The following is an 8,724-nucleotide window of genomic DNA, read 5'->3' on the forward strand; positions in this document are numbered from 1 at the left end:
AAGGATCATCCTAACATCAAATGAAGAAATGACACAATTTTGAATCCGATGCAAGGAGTTCCTAAAGTTCCTTAAATGCAAGAACCCATGAAGCCTTCTCCATTAGAAGAAACTATGGCCTAATTTTTAAAGATAACTAAAAAATTGAGACTATGAGTAAAAATCTTGAAGCATTCATCCAAAATTTGGAAACGCAAATCGGATAATTATCAAGACAATTGGCATAAAAAACATGTGGGGGTTTCAACAAAAATACCGTAGACAATCCTAAGAATGAGATGTTTGAGGCTATAGATTGAGAAATAGGGTTTCACTTTAATTTTCAACCCAACTAGGAGAGAGAAAAATGAGGAGAAAAAAATGAGGAAGGAGTTGAAAAGGAAAATGATGTAGTAGTTGAGGGAGAAGTTGAAAAAGATAAAGAAGTAAAAAAGTGATAAAGTGAGTGAAGAACCTATGAGAAAGGATACACTTGACAAACTCATTGATAGAAACTCACCCTTAAGGATAACCAAGAAGAAAATCCTAAATAAACCAAATCTTAAACTACCATACTATGTCAAGTCTCTTTACCCAAATCTGAAGAAGAAAACCAATAAAGAGATGGAAGTAGGGCAACTCAAAAACTTCATGTAAATGTTTATAAAGCTCCAAGATAGTATTCCATTTTGTGAGGCATTAGAAAAATGTTGGTATATGCCAAAATCATGAAAGACCTACTCACTAGAAAGCGTAAGCCGAAGTATGATGAGAAAATATCATTGAATGAATAATGTAGTGTTATCATTCAAAGGAATCTTTCACCCGAACTCAAATATCTAGGGTGTTTTAATGTTCCTTGTATAATTGGAAAATTAAAAATTGGGAATGCCCTTTGTAGTTTAGGGTCAACTATCAATTTGATGTCTCTATCTATGATGAAAAAGCTTGATTGTGGGGAAACTAAGCCTTCTCAAATGACTCAAACCTTGGCAGATATATCTATCACTTACTCTTATGGAGTTATAGAAGATGTGTTGGGCCGAGTCGATGATTTACTATTTCCTGCCGATTTTGTGATCTTATATATGGAAAAAACACATAGATACTATTATTACTTGGAAGACCTTTTTTGGCTACAGGTAAAGCTTTAATTGATGTTGAGATGGGGGAACTTATCTTGCATTTCAACAATGAAAAAGTAGTCTTTCATGTGTTTGAAGCTATGAAGCGTAAAAGTGAAAATCCTCAATGTTATAGGGTTTATATGGTTGAAGAGACAGTTGAGGAAACTTCTCTAGGCAAGTCATCTTTGTCATCATTAGAAATAGTTATTATAAATTCCATTGAGAAGATTGAAGAAGATCAAGATCAAGAAGTGAAGGATTGTGTGAGACAATTTAATACACCCCAAGTAGAGAAGACATATAGAAAATTTGAAAAATTGGTTGGGACTGTAAAAAGTATGAATCAATATGAAATAAAGAAGAAAGAATCCCCTGAACTAAAATAACTCCCCTCATATTTGAACTATGCTTTCTTGGGTGAAGAGCTAACACAACCCGCCATCATCAGTAATTCCTTATTTGAAGTGGAAGAAGAAAATCTTATTCGAATCTTGATTAAAAAAATGAAGAGGCTCTTGGAAGGAATAGTAATGATTTGAAGGGAATAAGTCTTACTTATTATATGCATAAAATCAAATTATAGGAAGAATTCAAACAAGTGGTTCAAGTTATTGGAAGCATGTATAATTTATTCTATATCTGATACCTCTTGGGTTAGTATGGTACATGTAGTCTCAAAGAAGGAAGGTATGATAGTCATTAGAAACGAGAAGAATGAGTTAATTCCAACTCGTATAGTTACCAGATGGAGACTATCAGAAGCTAAACCAAGCAACAATGAAGGATCACTTTCGTCTACCTTTCATGGATTAAATGTAGGAGAGACTAGCAGGGAAAACATATTATCGTTTTCTAGATGACTATTGTGGGTATAATCAAATTGTTGTAGATGGCGTTGATAAGGAAAAGATTATTTTCACATGTCCATTTGGATTTTTTGCATATAGGAGGATGCCTTTTAGTTTATGCAACCTTCCAGCTACTTTCCAAAGGTGCATGCTTTCTATTTTTGTTGATGTGATTTAAAGCTCAATTGAGATATTTATGGATGATTTTTATGTTTTTGGTAATACTTTCGATAATTTCCTTGAGAACCTCAACTCCGTTCTTAAGAGATGCATAGAAAAAACCTTGCTTTAAGGCATATAATTGAAATTGCAAAGCATATAAATAAAAGAACCTGTAACTAAAATTAACTTGCAGTAGTATCTGATACAAATAGACTTGCTCCTTCTTCTCGGATACAAACCAGATGCAGAACACAAAACTTGAATCGAAACAAATAAATCCTAAATTTAAAACTAATTTCTGAAGCTTAAATAAATAATCGAACGCACTTAATTTCCAGTATAGAAATTAAGTGCTTAACAGTGTCGGATTTGAAAGCAGAAAAGGTAAATTTGCAGAAAACTAGAAACTTGGAAAACCAAAGTACTGAATGCAATTAGGGCATAAAAATTCCGAACCCCTTCAAGCTGATTTCTTCCTCTTTTATAATTTGAGAGTGGGACGGTTGAGGGAGAAGAATCAGGAGAGGTTAGTTTTGCTGAAGAATCGGTTCAGAAGAGAGAATCTTGCGGAGAGGAGAACTTGGATTTGTGACGTGGCTGACTGGATCTTATAACTTAAACACTTGTGGCGGGGGCCACAAGTGAGGTATGGGTGCCCCTTTACTAGAAATGAGGGCGGGGGCCACAATGAGGGGGTGGTCGCCCCTTCTTCTTTTTCTCTTCTTCTTGGTAGCTGAACGTGGGGTAAGGTGGGGGCCCCTTAGTGAGGATGGGCGCCCCTTACTATATTAATTTTTTTATTTTCTTGTTTTCTTGTTTTGGTCTTGGAAGCTCCAAATGCGGGCCTTTTATTTTTCCTTCACTTCTTCAGACAATTCCTCGAAAAATACTTTGTTTTTCTTCTTTTTAGTCGAACTCGGGAAAATTTAAATACCTGAAATAAAGTGAGAAATACCAGCGTATAATCTATGTTAATCGAATCAAATATACGTTATATTCTCGTGTTATTAAACTCCCCTATAATTGAACCTTTGCTTGTCCTCAAGCAAATAATCATTTAAAACAGTAGGACAGTATGAATTAAATGCAAACTCATGACATTACTCGACTCATACTTGGTTAAGGAATACTTTCGTTAGAACACAATGAGATCAATTTCAACACTAAAAAATACGGTAATGACACTAGACAACTCCCCATGTGCATATCAATCCGAGTCATGCCATTATAGCTCAACTTCATCCTTTTCGCTTAGTTCACCCATTTTCATTCGAGCGCAATCACATTAAGCCCATTATCTCAACACTCCCATAGTAGAGTAGTCGGTTAGTGACTATGATCCTTTTACCATGGAGTTCTGGCACAATTACGTGGTATACTCCTTTTATTTACTCGATTGCGGGCCGTGGGGGATCAAACCTTAGTTTACCCTACCAAGTTCGGTACCAGATAACTTACGAACCAACCAACAATGAGTTTATAAAATATTTTAGGTCTTGTAACCTTTGGACTAAATAACCGGGTAAGGATCACCTAACTTAGTTGGTACATTTACTATAATATTTTTTTTTCTTTCACAAATTATAAGGATCATTCACTTATATTCTTCGACTCTCTACGTAGTTTGTGTTCAAGACGCTGCCGACTGCTAAATAAACTACTCAGGGTTAATTAAAACTAAAGTTTGGTTTTGGTATAACAGGTACTCAAGTCAGGCTTTACAAACTTAGGAGTTCTAGAGTGTCGAGACAGTAGTAATATTGTCTCAATTTTTACTCGTGTGCCTAACTTAAAAATAAGTAACCTTCGTATTTTCAGGTGTGTCGAGTTAAGCATCTAATTTCAAAAAAAAATTGTTATGGCTCAAGAATTTGAAGAATTTAAATAAGCACAAGAAAATTATAAACGAAAAATTTAATTAACATAGTTATTTTATTGGAATGGAAATTTTGCGACAGGAAAAGTAAAACAAAATAAAAATGGAAAGATCTCCCCCCATACTTAAAACATGCATTGCCCTTAATGCAATAAGGTATAAAGGAAGAAAAACTCTTTTTCCTCTCTCCCTCACGTGCTCACTTCCCCCCTTTCAGACCTTTATTTTCCTCTTTTTCCACCATTCCTTTTTCTTCTCTTGTCTTTTTCTTCCTTTTTCATTTATGTTTTCAATAACTTTCTTTGTCTCATTTGCTCTTGCATGCATTTTGATTGGCTAGTCAAATAGTAATAATGATGCACCAACTATACAATACACCACTTTTATTACTCTGCATACCATTTACTCTATTCAATTTTTTTTTTAAATCTACTACACACCAATCTCACGTTTTCTACCTCTCTCCATAAACCATTTAAATTTTTCATCTTTTAATACACCACCCACTATCTATTTCTTCCATATTTCCATTCAAACCAGAAACTTTCTTTCTTCTCCTCATTCAACATTTCTATTCTAAACACCACCCTTACAACTTCACCATAAAAACCCATTACTAAATCCATTCACCCTCTAAACTCCAATACACTATATAAAACTCCCATACCTCTACATTCATCCCACCACATCCTTCACCATCACAAAATTCTTTTCTTCCAAAAAAATCTCTCAAATACTACCTTATAAAACTATATCACCATGAGCCAACACCAAACAGAGCAAGTTCGTACAACCAAACCACCACCTGACCTTTCAAGAACACTCTTTCGAACCGACGATAATGGCGAGCAACACACGAAATATTTGAACTTTAACCAACGTTCCGTTGTTCCCACCAAATATGCGAATGCAGACTGCCTACGCAGATTAGGACTTCTTTAAAGCGTATAATGGATGCTGGACAATGTGGGTCTATCCCATTTTTGCACCAAAAATGCTCCGACTTATGAGCCGTTAGTACTTGAATTCATGAGTTCCTTTAAATATGAGACTCCATTAGACGACCCATACACCTCAGGGACCGCCACGTTCAAAATGTTCAACCAAGAGTACTCCTTGGAGCAAGACTGCCTTGCTGAATTGCTACAATTCACGCGAGGAGAACATGTCTTCTGCAAAATTGATACACCCGGTGCGCCATGGGGGGAAACAGGATTGAGTCTCTGGTTAAATTTATCTGGAAAAGGGACGCAAGGCCGGAAAGGACGGGGGTTTCCAGGAGCTTGTTCTTGTTCTTCAAGAGGGGCCGGTGCATCAAGGTTAAAACGTCAACAGACCATATTTCTCACATAAATTACATCAGGATAAGGTAGAATGATACTTTCCACCTTTCGGCCATTCACAACCAAATTAAACCTACCATATGGTCTTGGAGAGACTAAGTGAGAGTCTCGGCAGTAGACAAGGTCGAGAGTTCGTACGGGTAGGGCTAGGTGGGAAATGGTTGATAGCTCGTTATTCAAACCCAAGGCAATGGCTATTGAAGTGATTAAACCACCAAAAATAAAAGGACTGGTTCCTTTTGTCTGCGTAGTAGTAGTTTGCAGGTGGTCAAGGAAGAATGGGGCGGCGTTGACTCGTTTGTTGGCAAGGGCACAGAGTAGAAAGAACATTTCGGTTTGATTTACTTTATGGTTATTTGTTCGTCCAAAGATGGTATTTCCTATAATGCGATAGAAATAGCGGATGACTGGGTTTTGGATGTGTGAAGCATAGAGATCTTTCCAGCCTTCCGTCCCTTTTCCAGATAAATTTAACTAGAGACTAAATCCTGTTTCCTCCCATGGCGCACCATCTGTATCAATTTTGCAGAAGACATTTTCTCCTCGCGTGAATTGTAGCAATTCAGCAAGGCGGTCTTGCTCCAAGGAGCACTCTTAGTTGAACATTCTGAACGTGGCGGTCCCTGAGGTGTATGGGTCGTCTGATGGAGTCTCATATTTAAAGGAACTCATGAATTCAAGTACTAGCGGCTCATAAGTTGGAGCATTTCTGGTGCAAAAATGGGATAGACCCATATTGTCCAGCATCCATTGTACGCTTTCAAGAAGTCCTAATCTACGCAGGCAGTCTGATTCCGCATATTTGGTAGGGACAACGGAACGCTGGTAAAAGTTCAAATATTTCGTTTGTTGCTCGCCATTGTCGTCGGTTCGAAAGAGTGTTCTTGAAAGGTCAGGTGGTGGTCTGGTTGTACGAACTTGCTCTGTTTGGTGTTGGCTTTTGGTGATATAGTTTTATAAGGTAGTATTTGAGAGATTTTTTTGGAAGATAAGAATTTTGTGATGGTGAAGGATGTGGTGGGATGAATGAAGATGTGTGGGAGTTTTATATAGTGATTTGGAGTTTAGAGGGTGAATGGATTTAGTAGTGGGTTTTTATGGTGAAGTTGTAAGGGTGGTGTTTAGAATAGAAATGTTGAATGAGGAGAAGAAAGAAAGTTTCTGGTTTGAATGGAAATATGGAAGAAAGAGATAGTGGGTGGTGTATTAAAAGATGAAAAATATAAATGGTTTATGGAGAGAGGTAGAAAACGTGAGATTGGTGTGTAGTAGATTTTAAAAAAAAAATTGAATAGAGTAAATGGTATGCAGAGTAATAAAAGTGGTGTATTGTATAGTTGGTGCATCATTATTACCATTTGACTAGCCAATCAAAATGCATGCAAGAGTAAACGAGACAAAGAAAGTTATTGAAAACATAAATGAAAAAGGAAGGAAGAGACAAGAGAAGAAAGTTATTACTCTGCATTATATTAGTAGCATATCACATTCAATAATTTAGTGCAGATTCAAAACAGCAGATAGCAGTAGAATTCAAATCAAGAAGTAGCAATAATATTCAAATCAAGTTACAGCAATATTCAAACCAGGTAAACCAAGCCAAACAGACAATGTAAATATAATTAATTTCAAGAGCAGATGCAAACATTTTAACCAGATTTCCACAGAGCCACATATAGCTTTTGTAATTAGCAGGCAGTGCAGTATTAGGAATTGTATCAGACCAAACAACACAATTAGGCAATGTAAACACAGATAAATATCGCAGTTCACAGCTCCAAAAATTAAACCGAAACAAAATACTAGATTAAATTGATTAATTGCAATGAAAATGCTGATGTTTTCAAAATACCATAATTAAAATACCAAACAGAAAATGCTAGAAACTGATAAAGACTACAAATTTTAGCTAAAAACTAAAAATGCTAAAAACTGAAAATTCTACTTCCCCCACACTTAAAACAAACAGTATCCACACTGTTTTACCGTTGAGGTGCGGAGAGCGGAAAAACTCGAAACGATGAATCAGCCACTTTTAGGAGAAAAGAAGTGCTGATACAAGTGATCCATCTGTTCCATGATGATATCCATGAAACGGTGAAAGTCCGTACGGAAAGTGGCGAACTCGCCGCGTAGGCCTTCAATCTGAGCCTCTAAATTAGTAAGAGAAGTAACAAAATCATGAGGCGGAGGCGGGGGTCCAGCATTAGCCGGAGCAGCAGAGTGAGTAGTGATAGGAGATGCATCAGGTGAAACAATAGAACGACCAGGGGGAGGTTCATTATAATAGTGAGGAGGAGTCTCAAGATCATAATCAGCTTGGATGTCATTGATTTAAGGTGTTTCAGATGAGGGAGGTGTAGGTGGGTGATTCAGGTCAAAAAGCCAGTTGTTTCTGTCGTGCACACTCGCGATAAGGTTAGGTAAAACAAACTGGTACACACTATGATGGTTAATGAGCAATTCAAACTCAAGTGGTCCAAGGTCGCCTATCGGATGAGTGTTGAAACAAAAACGGATATTCATAGGTCGAATACCGCCATAAGGGTTTAATCCTAGAAGTGGTTGACGCATACCTACGACATTGGCTATCATGGTAACTAGGCCTCCTATAAGGATAGGTGTGTGAGGAGTGTCTATGATACGGGTAAAATTGGCTACCATAAAGGTAGCCGCATTTACAGGACGGCCTTGTGAAGCGCAGAACATAATGAAAAGCTCATCACGGGATACCAAGGAAATGTGTTGCTCTATTCCAAACAGAATATGGGTTAGGTTCTTATGGAAATACCTAATAGCATGGTTATGGATGCTCTCAAAGTACATATCTTCAGGCTCAGGGTGGTAGTTACCGGTTTTGCTACCCCAAAAATAGTCAAGCCCATGGTGTCGGAGAAGTTCCTCTTAGGTGATGAAATTCTGGTAAGACAGAACTCAGATGTCATATAAGGATGTCTTGACATCTGATCTAACATTATAAAACATACAAGGTAGAAATACAAAATAATAGTGCAGGAAAGCAATAAAAGCACAACAGAATTGTTCACCCAGTTCGGTTCAACCAACCTACTCTGGGGGCTACCAAGCCAGGGATGAAGTCCACTATTAGCAGTATCAATTCAAAGTTAAACTCCCCCGTTTACAAGTTCTCACTTAATCACTACCCAATGACCCTTCTACCTAGGTTCTCCCTAAATATGAAATATCTCCATTCCACTCCCAATCATAGCAATGATGTCTAGCAGTCAACACCTCAGCCACTGCATCGACAGCTCTTCACCAACATTCTAAGCACACAAAAAAATAAACTTGGAACTACTTCATAGCTTCTTCCGAGGACACAACTGCACTCATTGCTTCACAGCTTCTGAGTGATTAAAATAAACCTC

This window comes from Vicia villosa, linkage group LG3, assembly GCF_029867415.1.
Source record: "Vicia villosa cultivar HV-30 ecotype Madison, WI linkage group LG3, Vvil1.0, whole genome shotgun sequence".
In the NCBI taxonomy this organism is placed as follows: Eukaryota; Viridiplantae; Streptophyta; class Magnoliopsida; order Fabales; family Fabaceae; genus Vicia; species Vicia villosa.